The 15861-nt window shown below is 55.9% G+C and overlaps 1 pseudogene across 1 annotated transcript in view; it reads left to right on the forward strand.

Annotated features, from left to right (window-relative positions):
* Positions 1 to 376: 376 nt before the first annotated feature.
* LOC309604055 (olfactory receptor 14J1-like) overlaps positions 377 to 15861 on the forward strand; it is a 35165-nt pseudogene continuing 19680 nt past the window's right edge. Inside the window, exon 1 of the transcript in view lies at positions 377 to 539. The product of the transcript in view is annotated as an olfactory receptor 14J1-like (transcript). The remainder of the gene's footprint in view (positions 540 to 15861) is intronic.

Raw genomic sequence — 15861 nt, forward strand, 5'->3', positions numbered from 1 at the left:
CATGGCACATTCAACCAGCACCAAAGCACAGCTTCAGCCACGGAGCTGAAGGAAGGTCTCCTAGAAAAGGGAAATGTGTGTGTGTTTATGTGTGTTTGTGTGCAGCAAGGGGAGGGTCTGTAGGAAATAGCTTTTAGTTTTGCTCAGGAAAGTCTCCCCTAACTTGTCAATGACTTTTCCTTCTTGCACAGGTCCCCGTGCCCAGAGGCAGCAAACGTCCAACAGCAGCTCCATCACCGAGTTCCTCCTCCTGGCATTCACAGACACACGGGAGCTGCAGCTCTTGCACTTCTGGCTCTTCCTGGGCATCTACCTGGCTGACCTCCTGGGCAACGGCCTCATCATCACTGCCTGTGAACAACGCCACCACACCCCGATGTATTTCTTCCTCCTCAACCTCGCCCTCCTTGACCTGGGTTCCATTTCCACCGCTGTTCCCAAAGCCATGGCCAGTTCCCTCTGGAACACCAGGGCCATCTCCTACGTGGGATGTGCTGCCCAGGTCTTTCTGTTTGTCTTTTTGATGGCAGCAGAGTTTTGTCTTCTTACCATCATGTCCTACGATCGCTACGTTGCCATGTGCAAACCCCTGCACGACGGGACCCTCCTGGGCAGCAGAGCTTGTGTCCACATGGCAGCAGCTGCCTGGGGTGGTGGTTTGCTCACTTCTCTGCTGCACACTGCCAATACGTTTTCAATACCTCTCTGCCAAGGCAATGCCATAAAACCATTTCTTCTGTGAAATCCCCCTGATCCTCAAGCTCTCCTGTTCAGATGCCTACCTCTTTGTATGGGAAGTTTGGGCTATTGTGGTTAGTATGTTTGTGGATTTGGGGTGTTTTGTTTTCATTGTGGTGTCCTATGTGCACATCTTCAGGGCTGTGCTGAAGATCCCTTCTGAGCAGGGACAGCACAAAGCTTTTTCCACGTGCCTCCCTCACCTGGCCGTGGTCTCCCTGTTTATCAGCACTGCCATGTTTGCATACCTGAAGCCTCCCTCCATCTCCTCCCCATCCCTGGGTCTGGTGGTGGCAGCTCTCTACTCAGTGGTGCCTCCAGCAGTGAACCCCCTCATCTACAGCATGAGGAACCAGGAGCTTAAAGACACATTAAAGAAGCTGATTCAATCAGCTCTTTTCAGCAGCATTAACCTGCTCGTGTCTCTTCAGAAGTGGTTTCAAATTCATGTCCGGAACGTCCTGCCTGTGATAACCGTGTCTGTCCATGCCTGCAGCCACTCCACCTCACCAGAGGCCTGAACGCAGCCTGTCTGACCCAGAGGCCTGTTCACATGTGGCTGGCACAATGGTACAGCTCGCCTCCCATGTCGCATCTCTGGAATAAAAGGGGATTTCCTCAGTGCTGGTGTCTGGAGGTTGGGCTCTTCTGCCAAAGCTGAGGTCAGGCTGAACAAATTGCCCCCACAGTGCCATGCTGCTTTGCTTGGCTTCTCCATGGGATGAGGGGAGGAGGGCATGGGGCAATGTATTAGAGAATGGGCCTGGGCTGAGCCTTCACCTGTGGGTGCCCAGTTCCCCCGGAGATGGTGAATGATCGACAGGGATCTGCCTGGGACATTACCCCATGGCTTTCAGGCACCACGGCCCACTCGCTCTGCAGAGCAGTACCAACAGCTTGGGGCCCTGTGGAGAGCACAGGGAGGGGGTAGGAGCGGCAGGTCAGGCCAGGACAGACAAACTTCCCTGGTGAAAGGCTCTCTGGGGGCAGGGACATGCCTGGAGAAGAGCAAAGCAGCAACTCTCTGCTTCCAGAGCGTTATAAATGACAAAGAGAAATCTATTTCTGAATGCACCAGCTCGGGCAGGCTTTTCTATTGCTTGGGCAGCCGGAGCAGCCTGAGGATCCCCTGGGCCAGGAGTCTTTTCCTGGGAGAGGGGCTGGCACAGAGGGACTTGCTGGCAGTGAACAATAAGGATGTCTTGGAGACAGGAGTAGACACTGGCTTCCAACTCCTCATGCCATGGCTGGCCCTCAGCCCTGCACCTGATGGGGAGGCTGAGACACCTCTCTGCCTCCCAGGAGCTACTGTGACCTTCAGAGGGGCTGGGGCTGTGGGGTTGTGTGTGCAGAGCTCTGCAGTACCCATCAATGGGCACTGCCACGGGGTCAGCCCAGAATGGGCTGCTTTTCTGGGCTGGACAGGAGGGAGATGGGTAGGGGGTGGGAAGTGATGGGGAGAGCCAGAGAGGGACTGGGCTGGGCTGGGAAGTGCTCAGGAGAGGAACGCACTGAAGTTAGCTGAGCTGCCTGACCTTGCAGGGTGAGGACTCACACCAGGGGCTGGTGCTGCAGAGCCAGGGCTCATGGAAGGGAGCTGAGACTTGCGGATGCAGGAGAGAGGAGGCTGCTCTGTGCCTTTGGTGCCATGGAGAGTTGGGGCAGGTGCCCCAGGGCATTTGTAACCCCCCAGCCTTTCTCCCTGGCCATTTCCAGCACTGGCAGCACACCCCAAGTTTATGGGTGAATTGTCCTGTTTGGCCGCTTCCAGCCTCCTGCTGGGCTCAGTGCTTGAATCCCTCTGCTTGAAGCAAAGGATGTCCAAGATGGTCAGGGACTGGAGCACCTTTCCCCTGAGGAGAGGCTGAGGGAGATGAGCTAGTCCAGCCTGGAGAAATGGAGGCTGAGAGGACCTCACTGTGGCCTGCCAGTACCTACAAGGAGTTGATGGAGAATAGAGAGACAGGCTTTTCACCATGGGGCATGGTGGGAGGACAAAAGACAGGGGGTGGGAGGTGAAAGAGGAGAGATTAAGCCTGCAGATAAGGAAAGTCTGTTTCAGTGTGAGCTGAGCCAAGTGTTGGAGCAGGTCACCCAGAGATGCTGTGCAGACTCCGTCCTTGGAGGTTTCCAGACTCAGACTGGATCAAGCCATGAACAACCTGGTCTCACCCTTTTTTTTCTGGCAGGTTGGACTGCAGAACTCCCGAAGTCCCCTCCAACTTGAACTGATCCTATGGTGGCAGGCCCCTTCTCTGAGAACCACAGAGCAAATGTTTATGGGGCAGGAATCTTCCTGTGCTGTATGTGACCACCTAAACTAACATCTCAGCCAGCGAAAAAAGGTCGATACCCTAGTGTGACTCTCTCTCAGCAAAGACTGAGGGGTATCGCTGACAGTCCTGGGCAGGAACTGTCTTGGGGGCACAGGGCTCTGGGCAAGACACAAAATGACCTTTTTTTGAAATGCTGCTAGCCTGAGAAGAAAAATGTTTAGAAAATGTCAATAAACATAAAACAAAGAATTAAACACAAAGATGCAAAGCAAAGAAAATGTTTGAAAACACTTTTGAGCTTTTAAATTTTATTGTGGTTGGATGTAGGACCCAAACGCCTTCAGCTACAGGGACACAGACACCTCCTGCCAGTGCAGATGCCCTGGGAACCCCCTGCCCAGCCTCTGCCCGCACATCCTGAGGGGCTCTGCTCTCCCACACATCCTGCCTGAGAGCTGCCAGCCCCAGGCAAACACCTCGGGTACACTGAGGCCTCTGCAAGCCGCCCGGATGTTTTATGGTCAGACAACCAAGGTCTGCCTGGAAAGGTGAACAAATCTGCAACACTGAGAAAAAAATAGGAGCCCATTTTCACCAGCTGAAACAATTGAGTACTTTTAATATAGTGGCAGCGTTTTCCCATCATGCCAGAATGGGAATTTGCAGGGAGTGCATTAATCATAGGAGAAAAAATATTGATCTCCTGTACTTGCATTATGGCTGCTCTATCTATTATATTACGCTGCGTATTCCATCTCCCTTATCTTTCAGGTCTTCCCACCTCTCTTGATTAAATGGCCATGTCTAAGGGCATCTTCTCAGCAGAGGTAGCGGGACATTTGCCCTTCCCATTGCTCTCCAGACTCCCCCCTCCCCCTGCTTTTTGTTCATTCAGATGCCTCCCAATTATCTCGTTGCTGCTTTGAGCTTCAGGGACTTAGAAGCTCGCCCCGTCTTTCAGAAGTCAAATGAACTCTTTAATCAGCTCCTTCATTGCATTTATATCTATCCCTTCCTATCTCTCTGTCAAAAACAGTTCTTGTATGGCTATCGTCATTGGCCATCTCCACCCCAGGATGTCCTACGCTGTCCCACGCCTGTGCCTGTTTCCCTGCAGGCTGTAGACACACGATCCACTTCCCCACCTTGCTCTCATCCTCCCATGTCCCTGCCTGTACCAATATCTCTGAAACAGAAAGCCACGGGCTGATCACAGACAAACACCACCACCACCAGTGACCCGTTGCACCACGCCACTACCCTTCAAGTGACATTTCATCTTCCTCATGCCCAGGCTCAGGCTCCAAAGCTTTTCCTTCCTCATGCTGTTTCCTCTACAAAGGAAATCTTCATCCTCCCTGAAACCACCTCTCAAGCGATTGCAGGCTACTACAACCTTGCCCTTGGCCTCTATGCCATGAGGCCAAAGCAGCCCAGGTCCCTCGGTCTCTCCACACAAGCCATGTGATTCAGCCCCTTCACCCCAGCTTGGCAGGCCACCTCTGGACCTTCTCCAGTTCCTCCCCACTCCTGCAGAACATGGAGCCCCACACCAGGACAGATTATTTCAGATGTGGCCACAACATCGCTGAGTCAAGGTAACTCCCCTTGTCTGGGTGGTTACGCTCATCCTACTTCAGCCCCGTGTGCAGCTGGCCTTACTCATGGTCAGCATGCTCCACTGGCTCCTATTGCATCCCTTGTAGCGACCACGGTCTTCTCCTCAGGCTCACTCCTCAGCTGGTCAGCTCCAAGCTTGCCCTGATACATGGGGTTATTCTTCCCCTGATGCAGGACTGGCCACTTCTCCTTGTCAAACCTGATGAGCTTTCTGTTGGCCAAATCCCAGAGTTTGATCCCAGGGTCCCCATGAACTGAATCTTCCTTGTGTCAGCTGTTCATGTGTGCGTGTAGGTGGCTCACCCTGTCCTGTGGTGCCTCTAACAAGATGACAGCATGAGGAATTGAAGGCCATGATGGATAATAAAAGGAGGTAGCAGTTTAATGGCCTTGCTGACCAAGGTAGGAATTCCCAATGCTGCCAGCCCAGAAACACCAAAGGAGGGCAACAGGCAAGCAAAGCCAGGGCCAGCGGGTAAAAGGAAAACAGAGGTGGCCTTCTTGAATGAGAGGGATTGAGGATGACCAAAGGGAAGAACCTGGGAGGGGGGACACAGGGAATCAGAAAGTTGGAGGTGAAGCAAAGGGTACAACCAGGGCTGTTTGTGGGCACCTGTCAAGTAGCCCTCAGTCTCAGCAGGGAATCAGCATGGCTGGGCACACCTCTGATGGGCCTGCACAGGAATGCAGACGGCTTGGGGAGCAAACAGGAGGAATTAGGAGTCTGTGGGCAGTTCTTGAGCTGTAATCTCACTTAGGTATCAGGGACGTGGTCAGATAGCTCACACCACTGGAGTGTGGCCGTGGATGGAAGCTGCCTCTTTAGGAAGGATGGGGCAGGTCAGTGAGGAGGGGAAGGTGCCCTGTCTGTGGGCGAGCAGAAGGAAAGCATGGAGCTCTGCTAGTGACAGGTGAGGAGCCAGATGAGAGCCGACGGATCAGGATTAGTGGGCAGAGCAACATTACCATGGGTAACGTTATAGTTGGTGCCTGCTGTGGACCAACTGTATTAGGAAGAAGCAACAGATGAAGCCTTCTTCTGATGAGTAGAAGCAGCTTCTCATTTGCAGGCCCAGGTCCTTGTGGCAGAGATTACCTAGCTGGACATCTGCTGGAGGGGCAGCACAGCAGGGCACAAGACACTCAGGAGGTTTCTGGAGGGCACCAAGAACCTCCCGAGCATTCAGAGAGGGTGTTAGGAAAGCCAAAGCCCATCTCGATCTCAATCGATGGTAATTCCATCTGGACATGAAGGGCATCAAGAAAGGATTTAACAACGATGCCAGCAGCAAAAGGAAGGCTCAGGAAAATGTGGACCTGCTGCTAGATGGGGTGGGACCCTGGTGACAGAGAACACAGAGCGGGCCAAGGTACTCCACGCCTTCTTCCTCTCTGTGTTTACTGGTAAGACCAACCTTCAGGAATCCCAGGCCCCCAAGACCAGAGGCAAGGAGCAAGGAAGACTTAACCTTGGTGCAGGAGTCTCAGCTTAGGGAACATTGAAACAAACCGCACATGCATAAGTCCTTGGGACCTGAGGGGATGCACTCATGAGTGCTGAGGAAGATGGCTGATGTCCTTGTAAGGCCACTTGAAATCATGTTTGAAAGGTCAAGGGGATTTGGTGAGGTTCCTGAGGACTGGAAGACAGCAAATGGAAACCTTACCTTGAAGCAGAGCAAGAAAGAGGATGCAGGGAGCTGTCAGCCTGTCTCCCATTCTACCCCTATAGACAAGCTGAGCAAGTATGGACTGGCTAAGTGGAAAATGAGAGGGACTAAAAACTGACTGAGTCCCAGAGGGTTGTGTCCAGTGGCACAAAGTCCAGCTGGAGGATAATCACCAGTGGGGTAGCCCTTGGGTTGATACTGGGTCCCATTTTATTCACCCTTTCATTACAGTCCTGGATGATGGGACCAAGGGCATCCTGAGCAAGTTTGTGGATGATCTAAAATTGGGAGGAGTGGCTGATACACCGGCTGGTTGCACTGCTGCTCAGAAGGACCTGGGCAGGCTGGAGAACTGGGCAGAGAGGAACCGCATGAAGTTCAACAAAGGGAAACACAGAGTCCTGCCCCTGGGCAGGAAGGACCCCATGGACCAGGACAGGCTGGGGGATGGCTGGCTGGAAAGCAGGTTTCTAGAGAAGGACCTGGGGGTCCTGGTGGACAGCAAGCTGACCACAAGCCAGCAGTGTGGCTGTGTGGCAAAGCAGGCCGACAGCCTCCTGGGCCGCATTCAGGAGAGGTTTGCCAGCAGGTCGAGAGAGGTGATCCTGCCCCTCTAGTCAGCGCTGGTGAGGCCACATCTGGAGAGCTACGTCCAGTGCTGGGCTGCCCCGTACAAGAGAGACATCAACTTACTGGAGCGAGTCCAGCAAAGGGCCACAAAGATGATGAAGGCACACAAGCATCCTTCAGGAGGAGAGGCTGAGAGAGCTCGAACTTTTTAGCCTGGAGAAGAGAAGGCTCATGGGGATCTTATCAATGTGTATCAACACCTGATGGGAGAGAATGAAGAAGAGGGAGCCAGACTTTTCTCCGTGGTGCCCAGTGACAGGCAATGGGTAGAAACGGAAGCACAGGAGCTTCCGTCTCAACACAAGAAAACACTTTTCTCCTGTGAGAGGGGTGGATCACTGGAACAGGTTGTCCAGAGAGGTTGTGGAGCCTCCATCCATGGAGATATTCCAAACCCAGCTGCAGCCTGTATTGGGCAACCCCAGGAGGTGCCCTAGTCTAGACTAGACCAGGCAATCTCCACAGATACCGCGAAGAGGAGTCAGAAGGAACCAATGGAGGTCTCTAGTGCCACAATCTGCTCTGAGCAGGGAGAACTTGTCCCTTAGATCAGGCTGGTCAGTGTTTTCTCCACTTGAGTTTTGGAAATCTCTGGGCCCCAGACCCAACATGAAGCAACTATAAAGGTGTGGGCTTTTTTCCTTAAACCTCATTTGAAAATCCCCCTCCTGCTTCTTGTCCTCGTTGTCTCTTGCTCTCCTCTTTCCCTCCTGACTGCTAGACAGATCCTGATGCCTACTCTGACCAAGGACAATCACAACCTTCTCTCCAAGTGTGGCAACACCGGGATCCCCTGCGGCTGCACCGCCAGGCATTGGTGGACAGCTCCAAGGAGAGAGACACCCTGGGGATCCCTGCATGGGCTCAGAGGAGGGCATGTGGAGACACCCAGCACCTAACAGAGAGGGAATGTGGCAGTGCCTGTGGGCTGACACTGAGGCAGAGCTGCGGGCAGAATGGGGGAGCAGAGAAGACCTCCAGCAGCTCCTCTGCATACCTGCCAAGGGAGTAATGCACTTGGTGGTGCTTCTGGGAGAGGATGGTGGCATGGGAGGGGAGGTACTAAGAGCTGTGGTGCAGGGCACCGGGGCTCAGAACTAGGTCTGGGCTTCCCAGCAGGCAGTGCCAGTGGCTACAGCCGCCAAAGAGCCCTGACCATGGAGAAAGCAGCAGCGCATCTCCTCCCAGCTGTGGAGAGCTGCTCTGGCTACAGAGAGGCTACTGGGAGTGCTGCGGTCAATCCTGGCTGCCCTGCATCTCCCAACCCAGCCTGTCTCTTGGGTGCCCGGAGCAATTGCACTGACTGGGGTGACAGCCCTGCCTGGCTAGGGACTGAGGGGAACTCTGGGCTGAGTCATGCTTCCTCCATGCAAGCCCTGACGCAGGGTCCCAGCCTCCCTTTCGATGCCACCCTTGAGGAGGGGCGATGGCACGAAGGGATGCGCAGTCGTGAGCACCAGTCCTTCTTCATCTGCTTTCCATGCCTGGTGGAGCTCCTGGACAGCAAGGACTTCTGGCTCTACACCATGACCATGCTTTAGGGGACCCACACCCTGGGCATTCTCTTGGATTAGGTGAACGCTGGTGTTTTTGTCTCTGAGGCAATTTCCAACCCAGGTCATCTCTGCTCTGAGCTCTCCCTAACCCTCCTCCCATCTACCTGGCCGCTCCTCGCCCCCTCCCCACCACCCCTGCAGGGCCCCGAGCTGGCGATGCTGCTCTGCAGGGTGATTTGGCTGTGGTGCCTGGGGTCACAGAGCGACTCCACACTGGCCTTGCTGCTCAGGGTGTGGAGCAGCTCCAGCTGGATGGGGATGGCTGCTGCTCGTCTCCCCACTGCACGGGGGAGATCCCGTTTTATTACAGAGAGGCTATGGGGCAGTCAGCTCCGCCCCGGTGTTAGGCACACTCTTACCCAGGCTCCAGGTGAGACAGAGCAGGTTCATGCCTCTGGAGAAGCGAGACAAATCCAAACATTTCTCTAGGAACACAATAACCACAAGTAACAATAATGGGAAAGTTAAATGATAATGACAATAAAAATGATAATACACCAAAGCACCAGGTTTGGATGGGATATCCTGGGAGTCGTTTGCGGAGAGAGATGGAGAGTTGATCACTATTGCAGAAACTTTCATGTAATCCTAATTCCACCCTTGAGCTCGTGGTTCCTCATGCTGTAGATGAGGGGGTCACTGCTGGAGGCACCACTGAGTACAGAGCTGCCATCACCAGACCCAGGGATGGGGAGGAGATGGGGGGGGCCTTCAGGTGCTGACAAAGAGGGAGACCATGGCCAGGGGAGGAGGCACGCGGAAAAGGCTTTGTGCTGTCCCTGCTCCCAGGGGATCCTCAGCACAGTTGTGCACATTTTCCCACGAGACCCAGGAGGGTCCCGCAGCGGTTTTTTGGGAAGGGTTGTGCAGCCTGGAAGCACAGGGAGGCGGGAAAGTTCTCACGTCAGGCACAGACACTGAAGCTCTGACACCGCAGTGACCCGTTCTCTGACAGCGGTTCAAAGGAGCATTTTTACCTCACCACGAGCCTTCCTTGTGCTCGTTTGGGTCATGGCCCTGGAACACGCCAGGAGCACAGGCACCACCGCCACCGGAGGGCAGACACGCGCCATGCCCCGCCCACCAGCTGCCAGCAGAAGTCCCACCCCTTCCCAGCTGCCTCAGGGGCCATTTGCCCCGGAAGGCACTCCCCTCTACTGGTCACGTGCTTGGTTGTGATTGGCTGGAAGGAGCAGCCAGCCCTTCTGGTTGACCTGGAAGTACATCTGACCCAGAAGTCTCTTCCCCTGCATACACCGGGGCTGCCATTTTCTTTTGGCCACCATTTTGTTTAGGCTGCCATTTGGGGCGTGGTGGTGCCATTTTATGACGTGGTGCCACCATTTTACGTCAGTGAGCTGCCATGATCTTAAACATCACACTGCTCTGTGATTGGCTGACAGCAATTGCTTGAGAGCATCAAACCCACGTCTTCTCAGGAAATCCTGTGATTGGCTGGCAAGAGGAGCCTCCCCCCCCCGCTGTGCCCAGAAGCAGTCGGCAAGGGAAGCCCCCTGTCATTACGTACAGGGAGGCCGCCACTTGTGACAGCCTCATTCCCCACAGGTTCTCATACTGCCCTGTGGTTGGCTGGCAGCCATTTCTTTGACACCGTCAGACCCATGTGTTCCCATGCATCCCTTTGATTGGCTGCCTGCCTCCTTTGGGCAAGGACGTGCTCAGATAGAAAAATATGTACATTTATATACAATATAAACATTTTTAGAAATATATCTAAAACTGAGTGTACAAATAAGTATAACTATATTTTTACTTATTTATGACTAGATACAATATTTTAAATACATATACCTCTATAAACATATACATGTGTATGCATTTATATAGATATATGTAAACATTTATAAAGGCAGAGAAATTGAATCTATATAGCCCTTGCAACATAGGTATCAAATGGATAAAACCTTCTTTAATAAGAGCTACTGGAAGGAATAATCAGAGTTTAAATGTGAATAGAAAGCAAAGTACAAGGGTGGGTCGAGGTCCCCCACTTTACCAGGCTGCAGAAGCAGCCCAGACATGGGCTGGGGTGGGGGGAACCTCAAGAGGGTGGGGAGGACACAGCCAAGCTGGAACATGTCCGAGGGCTATGGCCCCCTCCCAGGAGGCCACCAAGGGGCCCTTGGCCCAAATCCTGTCAGCATACAAAGAAGAGCCCAATCCTCCTAATCAGACTAGGAGGCTCCCGCATTCCAGCCCAGCCCAGCAGGATGGCCACGCAGGGTGAACTGGGAAGACTCTTAGCTTTTCTCTCTGCTGCAAGACACAGGCAACGCTGTCTGCAAACATGAAAAAAAACCAGGACAAAATGCCAACTTCAGAAGAATATGTGCATGGGGACCATATGGAGAAGACCCACAGAGGATCTGAGCAAAGACCATGTGAGCGAGAGGAACTAGCCAATGAGCCCATGAACAGCAAACTGGATTTTGAGGTGCCAAAGAGAGGGAAAGGGTGCTGGTGGGGAACTCCCTTTCCCCAGGGTTGTGGGGGATCTGACAGCTACCTGTAAGACCAGTGTGGGTGTGGGCTGGTGATACATGTGATTCCTTGTCCTGAGGTTGATAACCTGGTTGACTGCTTCAAAAAGCTCTGGCTGACTGAGTGAGGGGAGAAGTCAGGAGTGCGCTGGGACTTGTCCAGGTCCACCAGAGCCAGACCAGGCAAACCCAGTATGCTGTGTCTATGTCCTGTCAAAGGATGGGGAAGGGAGTGGTGGTGGTGGATGGAAATGTATTGAATACTGTAGGAGCTGAGCAGGATGCACACAGTATGGAATGAGGGGTAGAGATTTTACTGGGTCTGGATGGGATGAAGTTAATTTTCTTCTTAGCAGCCCCTGTGGTGCTGTGCTTTTCCTTGGTGGCCAGAACAGCTTTGACAGCACACCGACATTGTAGCTATTGCTGAGCAGCGCTTGCACAGCATCAAGGCCTTCTCTGTTTCTCGCTCTGCCCTGACAATGAGGGCAAAAGCCAGGATAGCTGACCCCAGCTGACCAAATCAGTATTCCATGCCATATGATGTCATGGTCAGCAATAAAACTGGGGAGGAGGGGGTGTTCTCCAAAATATCCTTTGCTCAGAGACAGGCCGAGCATCGATCTCCTGCTGTGAGATCCACTCCTCCACATATTAAACTGTCTTGCCCTGAATGAGGCTGCATTTGGGATGGGGCAAGGCCCCATCTGGCTGGAGCAGGTGGAGTGCCGGGGGACGGAGCTGTCCCTGCAGGACTGCTGGGCCCGTCCCGGGGATGGTGGTGCTTGCCGGCATAAGGAAGACGCTGCTGTGCGCTGCTCAGGTGAGTGGCAGGGCAGTGACCTCTTGCTCAGGTGTTGGCAGGGAGCTAGAGAAGGCCGTTCACCCACTTGGTCCTGGCATGGCCCCTGACCTCCCAAGAGCGAGACCATTCCTGCAGAGTGCAGGAGCCTGGTGCCAGGTGGGGAGCAGCCTCAGTGGAGCTGGGTGTCCTCAGGCCACTGCCTGTGGGGCCCTGCAGCCCCAGGGCTGTCCCCTGGGCTGCCTGTGCCACCCTGCCTGCCGCCCAGAGCAGAGGCCGTGGGCCCTGTCCTGGCCTCCCTTTCTAGCACTACTGGAGGGGCAGTTTGGGTGGGATGTGTCAGGGACATCTCCAGACACACCGAGGGCGTGTTGGGAAGGAGGCTCCCCAGTACCCGCACACCCGTCCTCTCAGCCCAGCTCTCCTTTTCCTCCTCTGCAGCTCCAGCCAGGACAGCAGCATCCCCACCCCGAGCAGGTAACTCGTCCTCCCGCCCGAGGCTGGGTATCCCCAGCACCAGGCTGTGACCCACAGCTGGATGGAAGGGGCTCCTTGCTGGGGTGTGAAGCTCCCAGGAGGAGGCACTGGGGTGGTGGTGAGGGGGTTGGGGAGGGCTGTAATTTCCTCAGCAGGGTGGAAATTTCCCCATTAGTCAACCCTGGGGTCCTCTACCCTCTGCTGCCTTGAGTGATGGGTGTCAGGACTGGTGCTGCCCCCACCTCTCCCAGGCCTGGTGTTGCCCCTTCTATGTTCTCGTCCATGCAGATCCTACCCAGGGTCGTTTGACCAGCAGCAGGAGAGTGTCAGTGCCCGTCATCATCTGCATCATCCTGGGGGCCCTTCTCTGCCTGCTCCTGGCCCTCCTGGCTGGGCAAGTGCTAAGCGCCAGGGCTGGGCGCAGAGGTGGGTCCTTCCATAGCAGTCCCAGGGACCATGCCTCCTGGAAGGGCTGTGGGGTGCTGCGGGGTGTCACTGAGGGGCACAGGCAGAGCTGGGGGGATGAGACTGTGTGCTACCACCTGTCCTATGCACCGCCCCATTGACTGCCTGGTCATGGGGCACCAGCAGCAAGGGGTGGAGAGAGCCCAGAAGTGGGGGGAGGTAGTGATGGGGCGAGGAGAGAAATGGCAGAGTGGAGATGGCCAAGGCTGGCAGTGCTCTGGGTAGTGCTGGAGGGGGCTCTGGGGCAAGGGAGTTGGCAGGAGGAGCATGGGGCAGTAGAGTCCATCTCCATGGTGTCAGGTCCCCAAGCTGTCCCTCTGCCCAGCCCTGCCCATCCTTGTCCATCCCCCGGCAGGGCAGGGGCCCTGCTATAGGCCCATGGGGCAGATAAGGGGCAGCTCCAGGTAGCGAGGAAACATGGGAGCTGCTCCAAGGTCAGACAAGGCAGGGAATGACGCAGGGGCCAGAGGGGCATGAGCGCTGTCTCCGAAAGGATGATGCGAGGGTGACGCTGCCCCAGATAATCTCCACAGCAATGTTGCCCTCACTGGGGATGTGGCAGCTGTGCCTGGACAGTGCAGTGTGGCTGTGCTGTCGGACCAGTCCTGGGCTGGCCAAAGGAACAGGTTTGGGGGAGCACAGTGGGGTCCCATCACCCCTCTGCCTGTCCCTGTGCCAGCCCTGCCTCTGTCCCCAGGCTCCAGGAGGGCTCAGGAACTCTTCCCCGAGGCCGTGTATGAGGAGGTTGGTTACAGCCCGGTGTGGGAGAAGCATGCAAGGTTTGGTCGCTCAGGTGGGTGTGGGTCTTCCCTGCAGGCCCATCTGCAGGACCCTTTCCCCTGGCCCCAACACAGGGCTGATCCCCTGAAGCCTCCCAGCCCGTGGTCCCTGCAGCGCTGGGCCCGTGTGGTCTGTGGGGAGAGCATCCAGGTCCTGGGCCCGGGAGAGGAGCTTCCTCCCAACCAGCTTTGCCCATCCCAGCTGGACAGCCCCTCTCTTCCTGCCCCTGCACCCCACGTGACACCCGAGGAGTGAGGGAAGGGGCTGCGCTAGGGCAGCTCTGGGAGCACCTTTGAGACGGTGTTTGTCCCGGGGGAGCAGGGTGATTCCCAGCCCTCCTCCCCATGCAGCCCCGCCTCTGTGGGTCCCCCTTCCCCAGCAGCGCTGACCATGAGACAGGTCCGTGGGGCTCGCTCCATAACACCCGCTGTGCATCTCTCCAGGCTCCTATTCAGAGGAGTCCCTGACCCAGCTGCAGCCCTCCCCTGGGGACAGCGAGGAGGAGGATGGTGTGGGATCAGCACCAGGTAATGGAGGCAGGAAGGGGCTGATCTCCCTGAAGCCATGTGGTGGATAGAGGTGTCACAGAGTGTCACCATCACAGACGGGGAGGACATGGGGGTCTCCTGTGGTGCTGCCACCACCAGTGTGTCAGCCCTGTGTCCCTGTGCATCCTCGCCTCCTCTGCTCTGCAGGATGTGTCTTCTCACTGTCACCAGCTGCCCTCTCCTTTCAGATGTTCTTGTCCTGCCCGGACATGACCCAGGGGATGGCTATGATGATGCCAGGGAGGTTTCTGACCCTGGGGATGATGCTGCCCCTGGGCAGGGAGCTTGGGAAATGCCAGGGCACCAGAGGAGGGAGCAGGGCCCAGGGATGCATTCGGAGGTGAGAGGGAAAGATAGCGCTGCCGGTTCCTGGGGTGCCATCCCTGGTGCCACCCAAGTTGCTACCGTACTGACACCCAAAGCTCCTGGGAAGGGGGAACCTGACCCAGGAGTTGTCCTTGGAGGGACTGGGGGTGGGAGAAGGAGCTGAATGTGGTGAGGAGTGGGCAGGAAGGTGATGTACAGACCCCCATGGGGCAAACTGCGATGTCCTGCCTTGCTGTTTCAGGGAGCAGCCTGCGCTCCCGGCGAAGTGCTGGGGTCCCTGGAGCTGAAGGAGACACCTCGTCCGTGTCCCTGGGGAGCATGGGCTATGATGATGCTGAAGAGGCGTCTCTGGCACATCCCCGTGAGGACACAAAGGCTGTGACAGTGGAGCTTGGTGCCCAACACTCCCTGAGCCCCAGGTCAGGAGACCCCATCCCTGCTGTGCAGCTGGGTGCAGGCAGGAGGGAGGAGAGGCCTGTGCAGCTGGGAGAGCTGTGAGCACCAGGGAACCGTCTCCCTTTACCACAGGCAGCAGAAATGGCTGGGAGTTCCCTCTATTTTTATTCCCATTTTCACACTGTGCATCCATATTGGTTCCCATTAAAAGTCTCTGGGGGCTTTGACCCAGAGCTGCTGCTTGCCTGCCCAGGTGTCGGGTCATCTCCCTGAGGCTGATCAGGGGGAGCAGAGAACAAAGGCACAGTGGTAGGGAAGGGGCGCGTCTCAGGGACAGCAGGCTCGGGGTCAGGCTGTGGGGCTGCGAGAGCCCCTGGTGCCTGGGGAATAATCCTGCTGACAGAGCCATTTCCATCCTGCTGGCCACAGGCAGTTTCTAGTCAAAATGGCTCTAACAATGGTTAAGAGGCAGCTCTGCTCCACACTGCCCCAGCATAGGGTGCAGAGCCACTTTCTGGGACACACAGGGCTGGAATTCCCTCTCCTCATGCTCTGCCAGGACCCCAGTCTCCATGGGCTGTTCCTGCTCTCTTGGGCCCTCACAGACCCCCGAGCACTCTTGTCACAGGCACAGAGCTTCCTTCTTCCTGAGCAGGGGCTGTAAGGCCCCATGGCAGCCCTGGGACCCCCTTCTCCTGCTCCCCTCCAGCCCCCACCCCTGCCCTCCTGCTGCCTCGCCAGGGGTGTCAGTTTGGATTTGTGTCGGGGCAGTACTTGTGTGCAGGTACAGGAGGGATGGGAGCAGGGGGCATGGGGGCACCTTTCCCTCAGTGCTGTTGGAGGGCCAGGGGATGGAGAAAGGATCCCCATGAGATGTGTGCTGCAGCCAAAAGCCGTGGCCTGGCCCCTGGCCTGGAGAAGGGCCCATGCAGGAGGATGCTCATGTGGGCACATTCCCATGGCAGAGGAGATTTTGTGTCCCTCCCCTAAAACAGGTGCTGCTGGGAGCTGAGCCCCGGTCCCTCTCCCTTGGCTGGGGCTTTCAGCAGCCCCAGCACCCATGGGCAGAAAAAGC

The sequence above is a fragment of the Platalea leucorodia genome (assembly GCF_965183815.1).
Source record: "Platalea leucorodia genome assembly, contig: HAP1_HAP1_SCAFFOLD_320, whole genome shotgun sequence".
NCBI classification, from domain to species: Eukaryota; Metazoa; Chordata; class Aves; order Pelecaniformes; family Threskiornithidae; genus Platalea; species Platalea leucorodia.